Genomic DNA, 26,108 nt, shown 5'->3' with positions numbered 1-26,108 from the left:
TTCTTATCCAGCCAACCTAGCCTGACACAGCGGCGCGGGTGTGTGTTCGATGTCGACTCGAATGAGCCTCGAAGACAACCGAGTCCCGCTGTCTTTTGATTGGGGTCACTCCGGCCTGTCGCAGATCTTTAAGGACGTCAAATTCCTCCCATTCCACTTCCATACGCCTCCGTTTCCGGAGTGTCTTCTGCCTGGAGGGGGAGAGAGTTCCCTACGCCTACCCTAAAATTGCAGGTTAAACCATATTCATTAATCCAAATTATAATACACTTTATGTTGTGATGAACTAGTATTTGTCCTGTATATATAATCCTTGACTTCAAACTATGAAAATCAGCTAGTCTGCAATTTGATACTATCCATTTCTTTATTTTTACACTTTTCTGAAACGTTGATTATTGCAGAAGCAATCGCTTTTTCGGTGCCTCAGAACATGATTCTCCTGCTGCGTTCCACGATACCGCTACACACTCGAGGCATGGTCAACTAATCAAACGGGATCTAAGAACAGTTACAGCGACCATAAAGGTCAAAATATATCCTTGACGGCCTCTTCCATCCATAAAGCTATGGGGAACAACACAACAAATCATTTACTACTTAATAGATTCTTCCCTTCTAAAGAGTACAGGTGCTACTTTGTACTTTCGGTTCCATCTTCACACAAACTACGGCTTACTCAATCTTTTAGCTTTCGTACGGACCCTGAAGCCATGACGCCTATAGGTGACATCACCTGGCCTTTAAGATGTTTCACTGGTTTAAAGAAACCCCATTCCGGAGAGTTCCTGAGAGTTCCCAACGCCGAACCCCACAATTGCAAGCTAAACCATCAATTATGTGATTCGCCGTCATGTTGTGATGAAATAATAGATCACGATGCTTGTCCGTAACAATTTTTGCCTTCCGTAGGAACGCATTCACTAAGAGTATCTGTGTTTGAGGGGTTTTTCCTCTCAGCTTCATCCTGCAACTCCCTTTCCTGCTCACGTCCAATGCGCTCTCTACAACAAGAGAAAACAACAGTTTGAAGATCTCGTAACTGCGTGAAAATATGGAGTTTGACATGAGGAGGGTTGGGTGCACCAGACAAAGATTTACTGACCATGTACATACCGAAGTTTGGATCCACGGAGATGCAAAGATGGTGTTGTTTGGGGGTGATTTGAGGCTGATTGGAACTGTGAATGGTTTAATGTGTCGTCTAAGGGTTTTTTTTTTAGCATTTTCTTATCGCAGACTGTGCACTTGACTTGACTCACTGAGTTTTGTACTCGGTTGTTATGTGATCCATTATACGCAAACTCCAAACTTCATTTTAGGGACATCAGATTTTGAAAATACTAAGAGAAAAAACTATACCAAAACCAAGAAGTACCCTCTTGTACTTGTGTATCCTTATCATCATCATCATCACTGTCGTTCCGATATGTTCCCCTTTCCTCTTCTACGTGGGGAAAGGACTAGGCTGAGGGGAAAATTGACAGGGAGGTTGCAATTTCAGAGGAGAGTGTTCTGGTTCTCCTTGATAATATGTTTCTAGCTATTTAAACTTGGACTAAGCAGCAGTTGCATATTATAGTTTTAAAAAAGCAACATCTTTGTGAAGGGTGTCGCGCAACATTTAAATACACATACAGGACATGATGGTAACATACTCAAGCTTATTTTCGTGTCGTCACCAATAGAGAACATTACAAAAGTACAAAAGAAATACTACAAAATACTGAAAATGAATAACAAATGAGGACATGCAAAGCACAGAAATAACAAATCATTTAGAATAAACTACATGACAGAAATCGTGAAATGTACGAAAATTGAAATACAGATAAATACGTGAGCAGGTACTGCAAGTCTGGTAGAATGGGGGGTTTTGCTACTCGAGTCTTTTTGTTTCTTTTATAATTAGTTGGACGTAATGTTTCAGGTGCCAAGATGTCCTGCTGTTGTTGTGTGGCGAACAGAAGGTGGTGTCCTCTCCGCTCATAAATCTAAGTTCGATACTGGTTCGAAGACTTGGTTGTTTGCCTTTTTCTTGAGTTCCACAAACGTCAGATTACATTGACTGGACTGCGCGCCCTCCACTCCATGGTCTCGAGTTGGCTTATGACATTAATGACTTTTGATATTTTTTCAACAGGAACGCAGCCTATGGTTTTCCAAGCCCCGTCCACTTGTGCATCAATTTTGATCGCATTAATGTCTTTCGGATTGTCTCTTTCGAATTCAAATCTAACGGCCACAGTTCTCCGCCGTTCTAGCATTTCTTTCTGGACCTCTGTCAGCACATCCTGGTAACGCTTTTTAAAGGTCGACCCTTTCAGCTTGATGATTTGAGCCTCACAACTCACGTCTTCATCACTGTGAGGGCGAAGTGTTTTGTCGCAAACTGTTGATGGCAGCCGTGCACGAGACTTGTCTTTGCAGACAGGTCTGTTGTGTGCAGCTCTCTTTCATTGTCCCATCAGCCGGATTTGTTAATTTATTTATTTGGATTTTCCAGAACAAATGGATGTCATGGCGAAACAGGTTTTTAACCTTTTTAACACCGCACATACCGAAAATGATACACAACAACATATAAACATTTCAAGTAATCAAAACATATATGTTCTTGAATAGATACAAAGTGTGACTTAGAAGGAAGATGGTCGCACCCTCCCTAATGAGTTCGTACAGACGTCCAGTGTCCGATTGGCCAAAAACACCGCCTAGGCCAGCTTGTCAGGAAGCCATCCCTTCCTCAGTTCCCTTATAGCCTGCATTTTTTTAATTTTTTTTCATTCGTCATGTTTACCCAGGGTAACCCTGCTTAGTGATTAATACTTTATACAGAGCTAGAGGGGCCCTGCGCTACACAGAATAATGTACGAACAATGATAATGCAAACAGAAAATTAACATGCAAAATAATGAAGATCATAATGAAAACAATGGGCTGGCCTGGAGTTGGCAACTGAGGGCCCACTAGGTGTTTGTGGTCTTGTACTTGCGTCGATGTAGATGCATGCATCTGGTTCAATGCCTGATGGTGAGCATTTATTTCCATTGCGATGAGTTCTATCCTCCTGGATGCAACTAGCTTGGTGACTAATTTCACCACAGGAAATATTTTTTGGGACGCCATGTCACTAGTTCAATGGAAAACCATCATCCAACCGTAATACACCCCTTTCTAAGGGCGCTTGGCGAAAACGTGGCGTGGGCGGTAAAACAATGTTATACAATCTACATGTTAATGTTTTACCGCCAACCACAGCGCTCCCCTCTGCCTTACTGTGCTCTAAGGTGCGGTTTTACTGCGTTGTAATTTGCCAGGAAATGTGGTAGTCATTCTTTATCGCTAGATGGACAGAACTCAGATTCGGTCCTCCTCTATTGCATTGAAAGGGACACAGGTTCCCATATTGAACAGAGTTTCAACTGTGGTTCCGCTAATAGGTTGATTACGGCCAACAAACCAGAACTTTGTCGTTGCATCATAATCTGTCATCGAATACCACTCAACTTTCACGAGCTGTTGTGGACTGTCATGGTCTGGGTCATGTAACCAGAATGTCTCGATCCATCCAAGCCAGTAGTAACAGGTTTTACCATTCTCCTGAACGGCATTATAATTTGCCGTACTTTCTTGATTGTCCTCCTTGAACTTGGCGAAAAGGTAGCTCTCCCTGTTCTCAAGTTATTAAATCCATGATTAGACAAATCCGATGTAGATGGCAGCGAGAGCGCAGTGCGTGGAGTGGGGTGCCTTTTTAAAGCGTCGAATTTCCCAGGAACAGTTCAGCCGGTTGCCTAGGACGCTTTTATGTGCAATGAAATGAAAACATTGATATGATGACAATACTATTTCACATCATGCTGTTCATGCCAGTCGTCCGTTTCTTGTACATGTGGGTAATGATACTATAACACGTAGTCATCCGTCCACAGTCACACGTCCCCAGGGGCCTGAAAAACGATTAGAAAACACAATTTAGTTATCTCTGGAAGAAAACCACACAATGAGGACACAACTAACGACACCATTCGACAGCGTCATGTAACCAGAATGCCTCGATCCGTCCAAGCCAGTAGTACCAGGTTTCACCATTCTCCTAAACGGCATTGGTTGCCGTACTTTCTGGATTGTCCTCCTTGAAGTTGGCGAAAAGGTAGCTCTCCCTGTTCTCAGGTTGGTACAGATGGTATACAGCGTCACGCCGCTTCGGTCCGGTTTCTTCAGCCCTCGGTCCGTTTCCATGGGTCTGGAGTATTCTCAAGTACTCTCTCGGTTTTTGTCTCCTTCCACTACACGCTTTACCTCTTCAAGGTAGAATATATATTTAAAAAAATTACATGTGAATGGCATCTTCTGCTAGAACAACATCGCGAATGATCAGTAGCAATCTACTACAAAACATCATTACCTGGATATCATAAAACATAGACACCTTGCACTTTGATAGAATATGCTGTGTCCCTTGGATTCCATGAAGGAGCTGGAAACACCAGGGGTGTTGACAGAACGCTCAAAAACTCCCCATAACATGCATCTTATTGAAGGGGGACCTCAAATATATATTAATGATATGACCGGGGTTTGCGTATTTGGCAGAAGACTTTTGACTTTCATGAGACCGCCCATATCCACCCATAATATCCACTGGTCAGACTTTCATGAGATCGCCCTTATCCACAAATGATTCGTTTGAATGTTGAGAACTGCCGTTCTTCATTTTTAGCCGTGAGGGAACTGATCACTGACGTCATTTCTATACCGTTCGATTGTGGCCTCTTATGGAATGGAAGTACGATTCCCAGAGCTTTCGGTCTGGGATTTTCTTTATTTTTTGGGAAGCATTCTTTCATCATGGGGTGGTGTTGGAATACAGCATTGGTGGCCGTGGGTAGATGGTGGTGGTGGCGCGGTCGTCAGCAGTGGCATAGCAGAGTCGTTGAACTTCAGCCAGACAGCATGCCAGCACCTCTGATGTGGTCTTAGCACGAACGAGCCGCTCAGAACTCACCCCAGAGGTGCTGAAGGAAGCCTTGGGTCCTCACTCTAAAGGAATTTATTAGTAGCGAGGTTTTCTATCGCTCCGTTTTTGACAAGGACATTACAATGTCTTTGGTTTCTATAGCTCGTCTTATTGCAATAGGTTGGTAGTTAGGAGAAACAATTTTTCACTGGTGAATATACACGAATTTTAAATTTTTTTGTTGACATACAAGTCCCAGACTGTTTCAGCTCACCTCAGCATTCGGAGGTTTTCCCAGAAGTTCATTTTAGCCTTTACATGGGGTAACAAGGGGTCAGCAGCGTCGTTGAACTTCAGCCAGACAGCATGCCAGCACCTCCGATGTGGTCTTAGCGCGGTCGAGCCGCTCAGGACTCACATAATACCAGAGACTCCATCACGAATGGTCTACAGACAATAGAAATTTCTACTAGATAGTTGGTGTTGTCCACCTTTGATGTTATCAGTCCTCGGAGCAGCTTCGTTAGTCTGCGGTGAGAAATCCGGAAAATAATGTAAGCAAGGTTTCTGGTATTCAGAGCATTTCCACGTTCCGCTCTGCCAGGAACTGTTTGATGTCGTCACAGAGGTGAAACTTGGCGGAGTCCTACACAAGCAGTCGGCGGGAGTTGTCATCGCGAACGGGGAAGGTATCCCTGCCCCACTTGATACAGCCGGCCTCGTCGTTCCAGGCGCTGGGTTGGACCCTGACCGGGAACTTACAGTCAGGCTTCATGGCACTGGGACCCAGTTTCCTCTTGCCGCGGAAGATCATGCTGAGAGGAAGCTTTCCTCCATCGGTGGTGACGGCGGCGACCACAGAGCACATTTTCTTATCTGCGCCGTCTGTCTTGATTTTTCAGTCCTTCTTCCCTGCACAGTCGATGGTCAAATCAGAAGGAAGGTCGAACGCGAGCGGCGTTTCGTCCATGTTATATATGTCCGACATGGGGTAATCGTACCGCTCCCTCAGCTGTATCAGTCGTCTCTGAAACGACAGAACTTTGTCCTCCGTGGCAGCTCTTGAGCGACGGAAGTCTTCCTCCTTGTGCTTAGACCGTAACGCTCCTTCAAACAGGACAGCCACCCGTTCGACGCCTTGAAGAAGTCACCCTCCACCAGAAAGCTTCTTGGCCTGAAGTTTCATCATGGTGCCGTTGACGGCGATGCCCTCTTTTCGCCGAATGTCCAAAAGTGCTGTATGAAGCCTGAGGTCCTCTAGAGGGAGCTATTAGCAGCGCGAAGATTTTCTTTTTGCTTCAATGCTCTTTCTTGCATTTGTAGAGAGGAGTATACGTGTTACTGTGGTGAATAATCCACATCACTTCCAGCCCTGCTTTGCCTTGCCGCTCCAGCTCTTGGATCCGGGTATCAGTGGAGTTTAACGCATGTCAGAAGTTCTGATAGTGTCCTTGTCTCCGAGAATCGCCTGTTTGTACTGTTCGTATTGTTTCTGCAACTTCTTTGTGTACGAGTGCTGGTAGTTCTTCCAATATGTTTTTTGAGTGATTTCAGATGACATGCACACGCGCGAGCTTCCAACTGTTGGATGTTGAGGTCAGTTATGTTCTATGTGTGGTTGGTGTGGAGTAGTTCATTCATTCATTTGGTACATGTAGCAGCATCCTCTTCATTTTCCTGTTGAAGGTCTTTTTTGCTCGCTGTATCAACAGACAACAGACCGATCCCAATGCTCTTCACAATGTAATGACTGCTCGGCAAACCCCATGCATCTAATGATAATTATGACATAATGACTGGTTTATTTGTAACATGAATTGCATATACACACCATTGCAGCCTTTCTTGGTTGAATTGGGGAATGAGACATCGACAAAATATTTCTTAAAATTCATTCAAAAGCTCGAACAATTTTTACAATAACTCAACATTACATTCAAATACTGTTTGCATGTACACTTGAGTCGGAGTCTAACTTCTACTGGTAGGCATTACGTTCTTTATCCCTTTTCGTTGCAGGTGCTCACTAGATCCTGATACTTCTGTGCTTGCGAGTAACTGCCTCTTGATTTAATTAGCAAACAAAAGCTGTTGGCCCCATGCCCGCACATGCGCCTTGATTGACTTGTTTAAAAACTTTAATCATTAACTATACACTCATTTATATATATATATATTTATATATTTCGGACGTCGAGGGTTCACAGAATGTAGATTAAGTCCTCGCTTTTATGCCTACTCCTTTTTTTTTGTTAAATCAACATAGTAATATTGTTCTCGTCATCTCCATAGTCAAACTGCTCCCTCCATCGCGTGTTCGCCACATCCGGATTCTAACACACATCCGGATTCTAACACACATCCGGATTCTAACACACATCCGGCTCTAACACACATCCGGATTCTAACACACATCCGGATTCTAACACACATCCGGATTCTAACACACATCCGGATTCTAACACACAGGGTCTTCAGAACAGAGTAAAAACCCCACAACCCGCGGCTTCCCTAGCCTGGTCCCCTTTAGGGGGGTGTTTCTGTATCGTGTAGGTGTTACGCCGCGACTATGCCTGCTAGATCTTCTGGGGCCTCCTCTCATTCTGTTGTTGTCTTCATGGAAACGTCTGTTCCTCCGTCTTATAGGACCGACGTGGGCGTGCGGCTGAAGCGATTATAAACTTGTTTAAAAACTCTAATAAATAATTATACACCCTTTATATATATTTCAAAGGAAGTCGCGGGTTCACAGAATGTAGAGTAAGGCCTCGCTTTTATGCCTATTCCTTTTTTTTGGTTAAATCAACATAGAAATATTGTTCTCGTTGTCTCGTTGTTTTTTTTTAAATCTATTTCCATTGCCGCCTTACCGCACGCCTCTAATTTTCTTCAAATCTATCCTACAAACTATTTAGTTAGAGATTAGATGCCCTCTTTGTGACCTCCAAGCCGATTTTGTCTCTGAAAAACAGCCAATCCGTAGCCCGACCAGTCCGAATGGCTCTGCACGGGACGGCATCAGGACATTCATGGGGTGTGGGGGGCGGGGGGTCACCGATAGCGTCCATATGGTATCCATCGGGAGATAGTTGACGACATTTCCTTCATTCTCGGGGCCATCCATTCCTTAGTTCCCTTATAGCACGCTGTATTTCCTGGCGTGTCCTCATGTTTATGATCCATACCCCGACCAGTCCGAACGGCTCGGAACGAGACGGCATCAGGACGGGGGGGGGGGGGGGGTTGGGGGGCATTCACTTCATGTTTTTAGTTGATGTAGCATTCAACAAAATCTTTAAAAAAAATCTTCGTATTTCCAGGGAGTAATTTGTCTCACTTCCAAACTATCAGCAGGTGCAATTTTGTCATGTTCACAGGAATTTTACATGATGGTTGCGATGCTCGAAATTCTGTCTTTCCGAGTTCAACAAATTCTGGGAGGTGGATTTTACACACGTAAAGATGTCGCAGCTGTTCGTCCCCGTGTGTCGGCATGTTCTTAAAAGAGGTGTCACTCCTTTTTCTCTCCTATTCTGGTCGCGAAACCTCTGGTTACGTGCCCTGATCGGTCCATGGAAGACTGTGGTTGCAGAACGGGATGCATGTTGGCGAGTATTGGTGGTGGTTCGAGCAAAGATATAGATGGTTGTGTTTCGTTATGTTCTTAAAAGAGGTTACTTTTTCTCTTCTATCCTAGTCGTGTACCCTCTGGTTACGTGCTCTGATCGGTCCATGGAAGTTTACTTTTTTTTTAAACTCTATCCCTGCTGACCTTTTAGAAAGTTACTTTTAGAAATTTCAATCTGACTTTTAGAAAGGGGTTAGATTATTAATGTGTAAGCTACAAATGAGGTACTTGATTTAGGTTTAGGTATTTACCAAACAGGCCAGTGATAAACCCTCCCCCCAAAACGTCAAAAACCAACCAGAGCCCAACCTCAGCTTCGAGGGTAGTGCGTCTGGCCGTCTGGGGCCGGTTCGAGCAGAGGTACAGGTGGTGCGGTTATATATACCAATACACTAAGCAGAATGAAGTTTATGCTACAACTATTGTTGTCAAAAATAACTTTACAAGGATATCTCTCCGACAATTATTGTTGTCACATATATATCTTTACAAGAATTTCTCTCCAACATTCAAGGAAATTTCTCTCCCACTTCCAGACTCTGAAAGTAACCGAATCTCTAAGTCAGAGAGCGTTTCGTCCGAGAAGTGAGAGACAGAGTTTTCGTGATGTGAGAGATATTTCACAAATGTAATGGATCCTTGTACACTGTTCTTTTATGTATGTTATTTGCATTTAGCCTTCGGGCATGAATTTGCAATAAACTTATTATATACCAATACACTACGAAGTTTCAAGTTTTATACTACAACTATTGTTGTCACATATATATCTAAAGAAGGATTTCCCTCCGACATTCAGGGGAATTTCTCTCCCACATATAGCGCAAAATTATCTCCCACTTCCAGACTCTGAAAGTGACGGAATCTCTAAGTCAGAGCGCGTTTTGTCCGAGAAGTGAGAGAGCGAGCTTTGTCTGAGAGTGGGAGAACTTTCGCGATGTGAGAGATATTCCACAATTGCTATGTATACCACAAAATATACCAATACACTAAGCAGTATAAAGTTTATGCTACAATTATTGTCGTCAAAGATTTCTCTCCGACATGCAAGTATTTTTTTCTGACAGTGGGAGAACTTTTGTCCTTGATGTGAGAAAGATGTTATAATCTAATATAACATATAGCATATATCCATACTTAAGTTCCTTAAAAGTCGTCTTCATCCCCAATTTTATCAGACATGACTTTAAAATGATTTATCACCAACATATTCATGTTAAAGTTAGGGTGTATAGACTTTTACGTTACTACCCTACTGTAATCATGATCAGTCTTCTGAATTCTGATATATCATCAGTTAAGCCGATTTACGTGATGCTTAACGACAAAATGAAGTATAGGTGGATTGCGATAGCGCGGTGTATTAGGTATATTGGCCACTAACCTACAAATTGAACTGTCTAGATCCGCTAGCTAGTGACTTTTTGCCGGGCAAATCGCTTCCTGACTTCCAGCTTAGGCAATTGTCTTAGGTAGTTCACACTTAATCAACCACGGAGACTGTACTTGTTCGGCGGTGTATGCAACCTTGTATTCTGGTGCACACGAACACTGGTACAGTGTAACGTCCGACGCATGGGGTAGGACCGAGGTTGTCTGGAATATATTGACAAATGTCTTATGCCAAGAACCCGGCACAACGGGTAGTCTAGGCCATAAGGTATTGTATCAGAGTACAAGTAGGAGATACATTGTTGATGTAACCTACCTAAAAGGAGGAATATAGCTATCAATCACGGGTGAACATCTCGTACGTACTAATCAACAATGGCTGACAAATTTGATATCCTTAGGTAACAACATTGGGTACCAGGTACATACGGGTTCTGTACCGAATTCACCAACGGGTGACTTCTTCAGGTTCTTGTACAACTGTATAAGAGTGGAATAAGGTCTTAAACTATTCACCAACGGCCGATCTTTGGAACAACATTGTATATCGGATACATGTGTGTTCGGTACAGTATTCACCAACGGATGACCTCCTGTACTACTATATAACATTGGTATAAGGTCTAAAACTTTTCACCGACGGGTGATCCTTGGAACAACATTGGATATCGGATACATGTGTGTTCGGTACAGCATTCACCAACGGATGACTTCCTGTACTACTATATAACATTGGTATAAGGTCTAAAACTATTCACCGACGGGTGATCCTTGGAACAACATTGGATATCGGATGCATGTGTGTTCGGTACAGTATTCACCACTGGCTTAATCTCTATCCTTTCCTCCCCTAGTTCGTGGGCGCTTCTTAGTCTCTCTTCCTTCCTCTTCGGTGTCACCTGATTACATAGGAAAGACAAATGTTGTGGACCTTACACTGGCAAAACGGTGAAGATATAACTCATGGCATCATCCATTGATTATTGCTTAATGTTTCAATCATTGATGAATATTGCCTTTCCTTGTCAACATTGTGCTTATTAATCTTTTTCACATATGGCAATTTTTCACTTCATGATAAGGTATACTATGAGCGAACAGTACATGGCAAACTTTACTTACATCCAATAGACACATCCGCAGTCAGCTTGTGGACAGCGTCCTCTATGTCGGAGAGCGAGACCTTTGGCAGTCAACGACATGTATGGATACAAGAATTAGTTTTTTTACTTGCATTAATATGTTTATATCATATATATATCAGGTTCATCAACTTGATAGACCCGATTTGCTTATACTATTGACATCTTGGTTATTCATGTTGCTACCTTTGATGTATGTATGACAACAATCAGAGGGCCTTGCACTTTTCGACAGGTATTTGCAAAATATTTTCAACACTTTTAACCTCCCTGATCCTATCCTGTTAGCACAATATTTACCATTCTGTTTACAGCTTGTTGTTCTATATTATCAATAATGGTCAGGAAACATCTAAAACCTCACACCCCATACCATACTCATAGATGTAATAATGTTACTTTTGCATTCGTTTTACTGGTAATCGGTGCCTTATAAAATCTATGCGAAAACATGGGTAATAGGCATGACTTACTGCCAGCCCTGTTCTCAATGAAGGGCGGAACCCTGCAGCGAACGTTGGCCGATCAATCTTGATGTTGCTTATGATCTGGTTGGCCACTCTGGCGTTGTTCGCTGCAAGGTGGTCCTTCGGGAGCACCCAGATGGCTTCCTTCAGGCTTTCGCGGTCGCATCCACGACATCTCACATATGACTGCTTGATCCTGAGCAGCAGGATCTCGGCCAGTTGCTAGTTAGGTTAAGATGTTTAGATTTAGAAAAAAAACTCTTAACTATCCAAAATGTCTGTCATTCATCCGTTTACTTGTCTGCAATTCATCCGTTAAGTTGACAAGCAATTATCCAGAAACAAAATTCGAAAGGAATTTTTAAGCTCAACCCAGGTTTCGTTAGAGCCGACAAGTTGCAGTTTTTCCAATGGTTCTTCGCCACATAGCATTTTACACATGGCTTTAATAGATTTAAAGGGTAATCGAATTTTATCAGAATATTGCTGCTGTGTAATGCAACTCCCGCCTTGTCCAAGTTCAGGGCCAGTTACCAGTACAATTACGTTCTTGGGTTCAGAAAAATATTAACCGAACCAGAACGCTCTCCTCTGGTATTGTGTGTGTTTATGATTGGTAACAATTTAAAATACCAGTATGACGCAGATGTAATTTTATTTTGAATCATGATTGACGTACTTCCATCTCCATCGGCTCAAACCTCACCACATGGTGGAAGCGGCTTCGAAAACCAGGATTCATCGAGAAAAAGTGTTTCTCAATGTGATCCTGATACCCTGCTAATATGATAACAGGTGTCTTGTCACGTGCTGTCAAAGAAAAGAAAAATGTCACAATGATGCAATTATAATACATTGTCTTTATCTTTTTTTATTGTTTTTTTTTAAGTTGTTTTAAGAGTACCGGCATAACATACTAAGAATACCCGTCCAAAACTACACAGCAAACCTGTCATAACAGCTAGCTCTACAGCCTGACATATGTTAAAAGAAAGCCTGTGGCTCTTGGCTCAGCTACTTTTCTCAAGCAAAAATTACACCATGATTTGACCATATACTAGGACAAGTACAGTCTAATTCCGTGGGATGTCATTAAAAAGGAATCGAGATAACAAAATGTTTGTCCCTCCCATGTGACAGGGTTAATGGAGGATAAAATGCATCTACATGTGTGTTATGAATCGGGGATATTAAGAACAAGATAGATTTAACCGAAATAATTCTTACGCTCGTAGGCACGATTCATAACCGCCTCTAGCGACTTTTTTGCATCGTTGCCACCAGTTCCAAGCTGATAGATCTCGTTTAAGCAGCATGACTTTGCCTGCTGCCCTGTCTAGGGATTTTCGCATTTCCCTCTCCATTTCGTTGACACATTCTGTAATGAGACACATGTAAATGCCAATGTGATATATATATATATATTTTTTTTTTTTAAAGATTTTTCAGGTGAAATTTTATTCAGTAAATACATAAAAACATAGATACAAAAATAAATACAAATAAATCATACAAAGCATTTTCTTATACAGTATTACATGTTAAGGAGGGTTAAGGGTGATATACAGGTGGTTTGTTTTCTATGGGATTGTCATAGTAATGTATACTGTAAAAATATTGGAAATTTGGTTTGATGTCTTTGATGAAACAGGTGTAAATAACATATTTTGCAATGAGAATACAAATACAAAGAAGGGGATCATGTTATCCATATGTTGTTTCCGGTATACTATATATCACTAATTTCTCACTTAAGGTTAAATCTTGTTGTGTTTTGTTTGCCCATCATATACAAAATTGATCCCAGAAGATTGCAACATCATGACAGCAGAAGGTGTTCGATTGTGTGTTTTTCATTAGGCTACACCAACTAATTTTTATGGATGACGTCCTTTGGAGACCCTAAATGTAATGCGAGAGCGCGAAAAAAAAACAAGAAGGGCCGAAAAAAACAACATGTATAATAGTCGACGACACATGTTAGGACACAAATTGAATGAGAGAACACAGTGTAACAACTAACGATTCTTTTATTCATCATGAAAACAGCAATAATTTGAATTAATCAGTTGAAGTTGAACAGCAGTTGTTGTCCTGTCCTGTTTCTCTCCATATCCCATTGATTTTGCAGGCCTGCAGAAACATAGCATATTAAAAAGGCAAAATTAGTTGCTGATTAACTCTTCGCATGTATTACTACATTCCTACCTATGGGAACTAGTCCACAAGAGCCTAGATGTTAATAAAATAAAAGGATATGGACAAATGTTGGATATTAAAACACCCTGGCAAAGCAATGCATGTAGCTTTAAGCCTTTAACACTATTGTCCAAGGATTGACTGTACATGTATGACTGTACATGTATTGTACAAAGGTACACATGGACTCACCTGACACTGCTCTTAGTTGTCATCTAATTCTGTCTCCTCCCTTCTCCTCATTCACAGCATAGACAGGAAACATCCACTCCTGCTCACCTTGTTCTCTTGATGCTTTCATCATTACCTGTATACATGAAAGAAAACCTATTTGTTCCTAGTTCACAATAAATATGCCATGATGAAATCACAGAAATTGAAGAGCTAACAAGATTACTATAGTATTGATTATCAAATCTGAAATGACTGGGAAAAGAATTCTTAAGAAACACTAAAAATATTCCCACCCATTAAAATAGTACTGCAAAAAGAGCTTTGAGTTTGAATGCATATTTGTATCAGTGAGAACTATAGATGTCAAAATGCTTTAGAAATCCTAATGAATAATAGCAATTATTCAAGAGCCAAATATGGACCAAAAATGATAGAAATAAAGAAAAAGCACATATTTCCCCAACAAGTATAAATAACCAGAAACGAATAAATGATAATTATCCATGCAGAATACATGAATGTATTCATCTTACACTCCCCCTTCCCAGATCATAATTTTTTAGTACATGGTACTTGATCCAAAACAGACTAAAGAACGGAACTTTTCATACATCAAAAGCAGACTTGGGCCAAGGAGCTTCAGTTCTGACAGCTGTCTTGTCGACCTCCATGCGGATGAAACACCCGAACTGCTTGGTTGCCTGCCCCACCTGCAGGCCGGAGTAAACTTCAATGCCTCTCCCGATCTTCTCTTCATTGCAGAAGAAATGCATTGTAGCTGATCTTGACAAGACTTGCTTAAAATTGTACGGCCAAAACTTACTCGCCGCTACAAGTCTCTCGTACAGTTGCGCGAACGTCAGCTCTCCAGGAAGCGGAATTTCTTGGGTTTTTTTCGAAGGGTTCATCCTCCTGGTTGTTATCCTCTACACGTACAGTTTCTGTTGCAGTTTCAGTTGTGGTTTCATCCTGTAGCCATCGTTTTGGAATTTCCCAATGGTCGCACGACTTGCTTTCAATGACTAGTTTGTTGCCGATGAATGTTCCTTTCTTGCCTCCAGCTTTGGCTCTTTTTAGGGCAGGTACGAGGATGTTCCTTGTCAGGTCTCGTATCTTAGCTGGAACGTCGTCATTGATGTATATGCGTCTGTCCTTATTCTGGTACTTATTCCTCCATACCCTGTCCCTACCAGCTCTACATGTGAATCTGGCAATGATAGGTCGAGGTTTGCCCTTACGTGGCTTCCCTAGACGATGTACCGCGCATATTTTCATCTCGTGTGTGTTGATGTTCATTTCTTGGCTTACAAAGTCCATCACTTTCTTGGTGCAGTTCTCTCTTTCCGTTTCCTGTATGCCATGGAAGACCAAGTTCCACCTTCGGCCGTACATCTCTAGGTCAATTACCTCTTTGGCCAGGTCTTCCTGCCCTTTCTGTTGCACATCCAGTCTCCCGGTGATATCTTCTACATTCTCCTGCGTGAATTCCAGAGATTTGACAATGTCTGCGGTTTCTTCTGTAGCTCTGACGAAACCTCCCTCCACTTCCTTTACACGTGACTCTAGCCTAGTAAGCCTTTCGAGCACTGAGTCCCAATCCTTTTTCAGGATTTTTACGTATTCTTCCCCGTCCGTCATCGTAGTTTTTGTCCACAAAGTTCAGCACTACTTCCTACACTTTTCGGTGGGGATTTTGGCTACCAGGCCTGCCCTGTATTATAAAGACATGAAACGAAAGTTGAGTCTGACTCGCACTTACGTAATTAGGCGGCCATCTTGGGGTCTCGCACCGTAGTCGCCAATGTGAGATATGATGTGTTGTCACGTTGACATGGTTCTAGTGGACAAAGAGAGTCATGGAAAGCAGATATTGTCATTTGTGTACCTGTAGAATGTTCTTTTAAGGTCATGGTTTAAGTCAGAATATTATTGTGGGGAAATAGAAACATTGCAAGGCCTTGACATCCATACTATCCTTTTTAACCAGGTCATGTGACATAGCATATCCATTCTACTCTTTTAAAAGACTGGAGTTTACTTGTTCTATGCTTAAGTAAAAGCAAACAGCTGAACCATACTCACCACTGGAGATGAGATCCCGTCTCACAGTGACGATCTCCGGGTCTTTGACAAGGCCACACTTGTACATGATTTCTGTGCAAGATAGAGGTTGTTGTTGATATTTAGAAAACTTAAGCACAGGGATTTCAAGTCACTGTTACTTCAACTCTCTGCAAGCATTTAAGTAAAATGAGTTTCTACGTGTTTTCTTAAAAAAAGTACACAACAAAAATCACTTGCGAAATGACAAGACACTTTTATGTTAGACATACCAGCCAGTGCGATCGCAGTTGATGTTTTGCCCGTCCCAGGTGGACCGGCAAACATTATATGGTGTGGTGGTTGCACTATGACAAAGTCAATCGGCTTGTAGAAAATGTCGTACAGCTCAGCAGCCACGTAATCCGTGAACACTTTCACCATTTTGTCGCTCATGGTGAGTCCTTTCTCCTTGGTTGTTTCCAGGACATGTTCTTTGATCATTTGGCTGTCTGAGGTAGAAAAGCAATAGCATGTGACAATTAATGATTGAGACCTACAGATGTTTCAATCAATTAAAGCCATCGTCTCACTTTGCCTCAAGCCTGTCATTACTCAAATATCATTGTCGCTGTCAAGTCTATTTCAGGCAATCATACAATCTATTTATTTACAAAACTTGCACATGCATGGTTAAATGTTCCGACTCTTATATCCCAAGAACGACCAGAAAATTTAAGCAATCGGGACCTCAACCGTACGTAGTATTTTCTTTCAATCAAACTTCAAGTTGATATCTCTGAAAGGATTGTTCTCAAAGACAAATGTCAGTGATGCAAATACACACTGTGATTGATAAAATGGGAAACCAATACAATCCTTAGCTCACTTGTCATGGCCTTGTGTTTTATCTGTATGGTCTCCGGAGTGAATTCGAAGTCACGGGGATGATAGCGGATGGCTTCTGAGTTACTACTGTACCTGTAGTATCGATAAAGTAAGTACTTTTTGAGTTGAGAGTAGTTCCTCATTACCATAATACACATTTAGGTGCTTTCAATTTTCCTTAAGTGTACTACATCTCCAACAAGACGTCTATAGCGTGTACATAGTGATGAAAATATGAATTTACTGCATAAGTTACGCAATTGACGTCCTCATTAGTGTGATTAACATAACATTCCGTTTAACCACATATATGATATGCACTTTTTGTTTTACATTACTTATCGACATCTTGTTAGATTGAGCAGACAGTTAAAAGAAAGAATGGCACCCAGGTAAAGTTGGCGTTAACTCAAAGATTACTCATTAAAAAGGAAAGACAATTGTATACAAAAATTAATACGATATCTAAGATCTACTCTGCTCTAGTCGTCGACTCGATTTCCTCGGGCAAGGTGCTTTCTTCAAACCTCATCGTGTCTCTACCATACAGGAGAATACTTGATCACAGAGTCAAGGAATCGGCATCGTATCTGAGTATCATTACTTAAAAGTTATCTTTGACCTTCGACAACCCACCAACATTTTCATAAATACAATGATGTGTCCGAATATCATCAAACAGTATGGTGAATATGCATTATAAATATTGTTGTTTAAGTATATATGATAGCAGTAGTACAACTAAATTAACCACTTATTTATTTTTGATTTCTATAAAAAGGATATTTGGCTTCATCTTTCCTTCATTTTGCCCCCGATAGAGGGGGGGATCCGGCCACCTTGACGACCACGGGCTGTTTTTACTGCTTTTGGTGCCGTTGGTCTGCCTGGCTGGCTTCGCAGCTCCTCTAAAAGTAAGCCGTTTCAAAGCAGCAGAGAGTTGGTCCGCCGGACCATCTGTAGCTCCTGACGCGGTAGATCGTGGCCCGTAGTTCTTGCCGTCTTTTCGCCTTTCCGCCAAACCCAAACATGTCGAGAGAAGCGCTTCCGCATTATCATGGGGGTCCACCTTCCGCATTATCATGGGGGTCCATCTTGGCGACTACGGGCTGTTTTTTACTGCTTTTGGTCTGCTTAGCTGGCTTCTCATAAACAACAGCAGGTACTTCCTTATCACTCGATTCCTTCAGGGAAGTGACAGAACCTGTGTCCGAGTATTCGATCTCCGAGTGTCCGATGTCCCTCTTCATCACACGTCGTCCGACACTGGCTTTAATATTGCACACCTGGCTTCTGCCGCCTAATCCGAAATTCGACAGCGAGCGAAGTGCGTATCGGGCGCCACGGCGTCTTGTATTGGGCCGCGGCGTGTCGGCCTTGCCCCGGGTGGCCATGTCGGTGTAGCCGGCTTCTGTAACACAACACTCTGCAGCACGCTGGAGCAAACTAAGCAAGCTGGAGCAGTGCAAGCCCGGCACGCGGTGAAAGATGGTTCCACTCAGCTTGGTGACGAGTTCGTTCAAGGTTCGTTCAAAATTAACATTGTTAAGTTTTATAACGTTATGTGGTGTTGATACGCAGTTTTGATATGCACTTTGCTTCATTGCCAAATGCATAATCTTTTTATCACATAATTTACATCTTACATTGTAAAAAAAAAAGAAGTTATCTACTAGTATTTTAGTTTGTCAAGACCTATATAATAAAGTGACTCACTCCTTCCCATCAGCCGTATTGTCCCCATCGTTGGCAAGCTTCCACGCTGTATTTCTGTAGTCAAAACATTAAAAAAGAGAACTGTCATAATTTGCTCTCAAATACAAGAAGACTGTAGAGTGGAGAGTTGATGTTCAATACCAATGATTTTGCAGCAGATTTTTTTTTAATTTTTTTCCAGCTCATTTGATAGTTTTGGAGGGAATTATACTCCAACAAGAATGAGTTTATAATCTTTTTTAAGTTTGATTTCCAGGTTTAAGATTTAAGGTATAAATTCTGAAGCAAGCTCTTGTTGCATCTTCGCTGGGCTCGGTTCCATTGATTCTAAGTCAGTCTTGATACGTACTGTTTGGCCATTGTCATGTAAGGCTAGATTGTAGCAAATGTGGAAAAAAAACTAGTAACCTCCGAAGCTTTCTAGCGCCTTGATGTAGCCAGTTCTTTTGCGTTTTCTTTCGGAAATAGCTTCTCAGTGGAAAGAGCGGTCTTCATGTTATGAATCGAGAAACTTGCACATGGTAAAGAAGAAAATAAAGGAGCATTGGAATGTATATATAGCAATAAGCTATACAATTACGTTAGTGCGGTATAGAAGTTTTTATCGTTGAAGAGATCCATCAGTCACTCCGTCCTGTTTAGCGGTTGTAAACAATTAATGTGTATCCGGCTAATTAGGAATCAGTCTTGGTCATTCTGTACCTTCAGTATCAGTTTTGTTGATGTCAACTTGCAAGTGAATGTAACAAAGTCACATGATATCTGTTAAAACTTACAGTAAAATCGCTCTGAGGACACAGAGGAAACATTAGAATTAAAATGCATCAAGAGCAATCAAGTTATATCCTCATTAAAATCTATACAATTTAAGATATGGACGTACGTGGTCTACATCAAAACTTGCTGGGAACCGACCAAAACCATGAAAGTTCAAAAGCTCTTGAATTTTGGGATTGGTCTTAGTCGTAATGATGTTATCTGTTTGTTTTGCGTCTATTTTTTTTTTCAAGAGTGAACTTTATTTTCCATTCATGATACATACATGTATGAATCCGTCCCAACTTTTTAGAAGTCCAACAAAAAATGTATTTGTACTTTCATAAGCCATCTGCTAATACATGTTCTAGCATTACTATTCATGTCGATAACATTCTGGAGAATTATCATAAATAGCATGACAGCACTTAAGTAAAGCTGTTGGATAATTTTCTATAGTACGTTACACATGCGTTCTTGTAATTGTGCATCAAAAATTAGTCAACGTTGTGTATAAGTGAAATATATTGTGTTTTTGAAATGCCTGCAGGTCATCCTTATGTCTTAACCAAGATATATAAATAGCATTTTTTGCCAGGGTAACATGTAAGTTTTCCCCAAATATCACTGACGCTAAAGCGTCAGCTACATGTATACTGATACAATTTTTAAGGAGTGAGTTCTTAATGTTAACCCAGTAGTTTTTTAACCTTGTGCACTCAAAAACATATGTACATAGGTTTCATCTTGATTACAAATGTCGCATTTCGGGCTATAAATGTTCCCGAGAGTGTTAACTATATTCCATTGGTGTAGTAAAAATTTACAAGGAAGAATTTTGTGAAATAATTTGAAATTAAACTCTTTGAATTTATTGTCTTTTATCGCGGTTTGCGATTTCCATATCTTTTCCCAATTTAACTTGGGAAATAAACTGTCCCAGTAGATTTGTGAAGTAGGGGTTGCTGGGATTTTGGCAAGATATAGAAAGTACAAATATCTACTATTAAGTTTTTCATTTGGCGTCTTACTTAAGTTAATCCAGACCATATGATTTTCCTTGCATATTTTCATCTTGAAGTTTTTGTTTAACCAGAATCTATCGTTATTTATCTTAACAGGATCTGCCTTCCCACCTCCAAGTTCCTGCCAGGCCAAGACTACTTCCCTTTAAAAGGGTGGGAGTTTCATTAAGGGTGGGGCATCTCTTTTAGCATTTAAGTTACCTCTGAAAAAGTTGAAGTTTTTCCCAAGTTTTGCAATAAAATGTAGGGGTATTACTTGCCATCGTCGTATGTCGTTTTGATCTGTCTGTATCAGTCTCTTAACCCATGCTGTTTGTAGCTAGAAGTTCTGCATCTGAACTGTGTGAAGTTATCCTTTGACCTTAGATCTCTACTGTGAACGCTTCCCCGTTTCGAAGGGAGCCACCTAGAGAAAGTGGGGGATTTAGATATCGACAGTGCAAATTTCATACACAGATTGCAGTGTTATATGTACAAGGGAGTGAGTGAGAGCTGTTCTAATGCTCTGTCATATGTAGCATAGTTTTTATCGAGAATTATCTCAAATGTTACTCTTTGCATCACGCAGCACTCTTCTTCCAATGCCAGTTGCTTTCAGTCTCAAACTGGCAAGCATCTTGTACTTCTGCCATGCGTGACGTTGACGATTGATTTTTTATTCATTTTTTATTGCATTTTCGCATAAACATGAACAAAAACTGCGAAGAACATCAAAACATACTATAAGGAACATAAATACGATTGATTGTTTGCGCTTTTTATGCGCAACTGTATTTTTCAGCTCCTGTGTCAACACATTTAAAAACAGCAGCCCCTTGCCGTACCTTTCGGGGGGGGAGTTTTCTGGTGCACCAGGGCGTTTCTTGAGGTAACCTTTGCTTCTGGGTAGTCTATCTATTCGGGTGATCTTAGGAGATTTTTTTTTTTGCTCTTATGTGATCTTGGCGATCTCCATGTGGGGATATGGTCCTCGAAGTACATGTACTTAGTACTCTCCTGGCACTTCTTTTTTCCGTCCCGTTTTTTTCTCTATTTTTGGTTTTCAAAAGGAAATCATACATTCAAATAATATACGGAAGTTGGACATACATGAGTCACAACAAAATTAATCAAAAACCAAGACATTGTGTACAGAAGTAGTACACACGGAAAAAAAAAAGCGAATGCCTCCCTTAATCAAAGTATCAAGTATCATGTGCCACCAATCAACGTTGTGCATGAAGTGTCAGATAAATATCAGTATCAGTACGATAAATGTCATATTGTATATCGGTAGCATAAGTATCAGATTATATACATCTAAAACATTATATAATGTAATTACCATTCTATTTTAGAATAAAATTGAACGTTATGTTCCCCACTGCCGTCCGTTGACTAACAACCTGGCCTGTTCTCGTTCTTTCTTACTTCAGTCAGTCGAGACACGTACCTTTCTGACTGAACCTGTTGTCAGTTTCATGTGCGTTTCCCATGTTTTATTTCTATTAAGCAAGAAAAGAACACACTGGACACAGGTGATGCACTTCCATCTAGCAAGGAGCCATAGAAATAGAAATTACAACGTTAGTATAGGATGGCGGGAAGATGTGAAATTCGATACAGCACCGTTGCACACTGGCATGGGATGGCGGGAAATTTTGTAACACGACACCACCACTGGCGCACACAGGCATTAGGCGGCGGGAAAAATTTGAAATCCGACACCACCACCGGGTTGAAATGGCGGGAAATATTACCACCGTCGTATACTAATGTAAAATATAAAATGGCGAAAAAATCAGTAATTCAATATAATCTCCGTAGCGTTACCTTCCAAAGAATCATCTATCAATTTTAATTTAGTCCATGTTCATTTTATCATATGAATGACATCCTCTGGGGACCCAAAACTGATGCAAGCGTGCGAATGAAATAAAACTTGGCAAAAAAAGTGGCCTTTATTAAGAAATCTACTTGGTCAGGATGATGTACAAAACTAAAACACACATGCACATATCTTAAGATTATTTCAATGTGTTTGTATTTCATAATTTCAACATATGTACCGCATCATTAAGGTGGAACAGAGCTGTTGTGATGTCTGTACATCAATTCAGCCATGTACGGCTGCAAGCTGTTGGACAAGGATTACTTCAATAAAACCATTGTATGGTATACCGAAATATAGGTATGGCAATGAAATTGAGCTTGAGTTGAAATTTGACTCTAATATCAAGGACACGAGGTTGAAACAAACGTGGCAGCAAATTAAAATCGACACATTCCCGTGAACATACATACGGCACATACAAAGGGCCAAACCAATTTTATTGGTTGATTCTCAGATTATTTTAGAAAAAATTGAGCGACAGGGCGAAGATAAGGGTTAACATAACATAAAGAATAAGATAATCATTCAAGTTAAGCTTTGTATTGCTCGTTTTATACAATGCACAGCTTTGTTTGATCTAGTATTATAATTCCAGTAACAAAATTACTCCTCTGTCATATTTAAATTGATCTTGAGAAATATAGTTTGAATAAATGAAAAATTGTAACTTATGATAAAATGTGACCACACTTTTTTAATCTGTATATGCATGCCTTTATACTGTTTTGGTGGCTATTTAGTTTTACAACTGAACAAATGATAAACTTTCGAGTAAAAGTTTGTGAATGGCAATAGTGACCCAATCTTTTTTTTCAAAATGGGAAAAACAGGAGAGGCATCATCGAAAAGCAACAAAACAAACGGACGTGGCCTGGTAGTGTACATTTGCTGCATGCAAAGGTGTGACAGGTAACGTGTTACTATGTGGGCTAGTTGCAATGACGTTCCCTTCGTTACAAATATGGTATAATCAACAGCGAGTTACTGAATGTAACATCGAAACAAAGTTTCCACGCCATTCAAAATATCCCTTTGTATCATGGTTACGCTATCTCTATATCTGTTATATCTTTTATAGGTCAGCGAAAGATGTGTAATCTCCAAGCAGATGTTTCGGTAGCCAAGACAATATCGTTGGGCAATGCTGCTGTTTGGGCCCATGGATACTCTCTTGCCAATCTTGGAGTGCTACACTCAAAACTACATAGTCCAAAATTGACTGAATTGCTGAAAAATTCATATCTTAAAATAGAACACCAACCTGACCCAACACATTGTCTTGATCTCTTGTTGCATGCCTCCCATTCAGCCTGTAAATAACATTGGCCTCAATACCTTTTGACCAAAGTCGCTCTTACATATGTTCTAGTTTTACCTATATGTTTTTTTTATTGAGAACACAAATTCACTTGAAAGTTCATCTGTGTTGGTAGAAGTCATTCTGAATGGAGTTTAAACTGTTAACGCCAACACAAAAATTGGACTTACCCAAATTTTCGACTGATCAGCTCCAGTCTTTGTCAAGGAGTGAGCAATCCACTGCTTGTGACGTCATGTTAATATCCTGGACACAGAATTTTTTGCAAGAGGGATTAAGGAGTCCATCTACATCCGTGCATTACAACCATCCCTCAACAGAGACGGAGGGCGCCATAGACTTTTTGCAACATATGATCCACTGCTCTCCGAGTCACGTGTCTTATCTGCATAACGTGACGTAACAAGCAGTGGATTGCTCACTCCTTGACAAAAAGTTTTATTTCATTCGCACGCTTGCATCAGTTTTGGGTCCCCAGAGGATGTCATTCATATGATAAAATGAACATGGACTAAATTAAAATTGATAGATGATTCTTTGGAAGGTAACGCTACGGAGATTATATTGAATTACAGATTTTTCCGCCATTTTATATTTTACATTAGTATACGACGGTGGTAATATTTCCCGCCATTTCAACCCGGTGGTGGTGTCGGATTTCAAATTTTTCCCGCCGCCTAATGCCTGTGTGCGCCAGTGGTGGTGTCGTGTTACAAAATTTCCCGCCATCCCATGTTACGTCACGTTATGCAGATAAGACACGTGACTCGGAGAGCAGTGGATCATATGTTGCAAAAAGTCTATGGCGCCCTCCGTCTCTGTTGAGGGATGGTTGTAATGCACGGATGTAGATGGACTCCTTAATCCCTCTTGCAAAAAATTCTGTGTCCAGGATATTAACGTGACGTCACAAGCAGTGGATTGCTCACTCCTTGACAAAGACTGGAGCTGATCAGTCGAAAATTTGGGTAAGTCCAATTTTTGTGTTGGCGTTTACAGTTTAAACTCCATTCAGAGGAGAACACAAATTCTTATCACTACGGTCGTAGCCCGAATGCTAAATTGATGTCGTGGTATTACAATAAGTAAGTGTTGAGTGATGTTTGAAGTAAATGGAAATGTTGACGTTTTGGAAGATTCCTCTGAGTTTTCTGACAACCCTTGGGTGTCAGAATTATAATGTTAACCATTCTCTCATCTATTTACTATCTAACTCCCCTACAGACCAGGCTTTCTACCAGTTACAACTGTTACAGCTGCCGCACGGGAAGGCTCTGTACTCTCTGAACAAGGCAACTTTTCTTCTTTCTTTGGCCTGCTCAAAGTATGAATCTGCAGAATAGATAGCTTATTAACATAACAAATAACAAATCAATAACTAACAATAAAATATTAACGAACGTGTTAGGTTTAAAGATAAATGCCAAACTGAACACAGAATATTTACCAAAACAATAAATAAGCATGGGAATAAGGACAATTCTATAGATAATAACTAAGCAAATGACATCAAAAATATACAACAACGTAAGAGATGTACAGGGAATCAAAATATAAGGAGATGAATGGAAAAAAAACGGCTTGCTGAGTCCTGCTGCTTTAGTTATGTCTTTCATCATAGCCACAATTTGTGACCTATGGGTGAAGGAGAGTACAAGTGGTTACAACTCTGTTCTGAATTTAAATGTTTGGCCTCTGAATAAAAAAGGGGCGCTTACGAGTATCTTACTTGCTACAGTATCACTCAAAAGCTCATACAGGGCACGGCCTTGTGTCGCGGATAGTGTCATGCATATACATTTGAGATGTTGGCTGGCCATGGTAAGATCGCAGCCGATTTTGTCCCTGGAAAGCAGCCAATCCGTGAAGAAATGGCTGGAACGCCGTTTGGGAGATGGGGGTCAAGACTGGATTGCCATTTGTCCTCAACGATTTCAACGATGTCACATTATTGCTCTTCTCATCAAATTAGAGTAAATGTAGAGAACTGCAGCTTGTTACACCATCATGGGCAGGAACTATACTGGGTATTCATATGCAATGAAACAGCTTAGAAAAAATGCAGAAAACAGCTTGGCATACCATCATGGGCATTCATATGCAATGGAACACCTGGGCAGCAACTATATTCAACTGGGTACTCATATGGAACACCCTGTCAACACATGCCATCAAATGCGAGCAATTGAGCCTCGAGTTGGATCATATCAAACAATAACACAACACAGAAAGCCTTTGTCGGACATATCATCGGAGGGCAATGATTTTTTTTTCGATTTCAGGCGAATATTAATGAGCGCGCTGATGTCATCCATAAAATTTACTTGCTGTGGCATAAGGTTTAAGTATGTGGGTCTTAATATGAAAATAAATGACTCACTGAAAAGTGTTGTTTGTCGGTGTGTACCTAACTAGAATTTTTAAAACCAGTACAATGTCTTCGACGATCAAAGTTGTATCATCTTGCCACAAAATCTTCCAGTCTGAATGATATTTTGATGGTGCAATAACAGGCGAATAATGTATA

At 40.8% G+C, this 26,108-nt stretch overlaps 1 long non-coding RNA gene across 1 annotated transcript; it reads right to left on the bottom strand.

Moving 5' to 3' along the window:
* Positions 1 to 10,968: 10,968 nt before the first annotated feature.
* On the bottom strand, positions 10,969 to 16,940 carry LOC136422048 (uncharacterized). The gene is made up of 4 exons (XR_010753568.1): positions 16,895 to 16,940; positions 16,299 to 16,517; positions 11,599 to 11,814; positions 10,969 to 11,166 (listed from the first exon to the last, which is right to left on the bottom strand). It is a non-coding gene; the product is annotated as an uncharacterized lncRNA (long non-coding RNA).
* Positions 16,941 to 26,108: the final 9,168 nt, after the last annotated feature.

The sequence above is a fragment of the Branchiostoma lanceolatum genome, chromosome 16 (assembly GCF_035083965.1).
Source record: "Branchiostoma lanceolatum isolate klBraLanc5 chromosome 16, klBraLanc5.hap2, whole genome shotgun sequence".
Classification (NCBI taxonomy): Eukaryota; Metazoa; Chordata; class Leptocardii; order Amphioxiformes; family Branchiostomatidae; genus Branchiostoma; species Branchiostoma lanceolatum.
The sequence above is the reverse complement of the archived record's forward strand: the minus strand, read 5'-3'. Positions and strand labels throughout refer to the sequence as shown.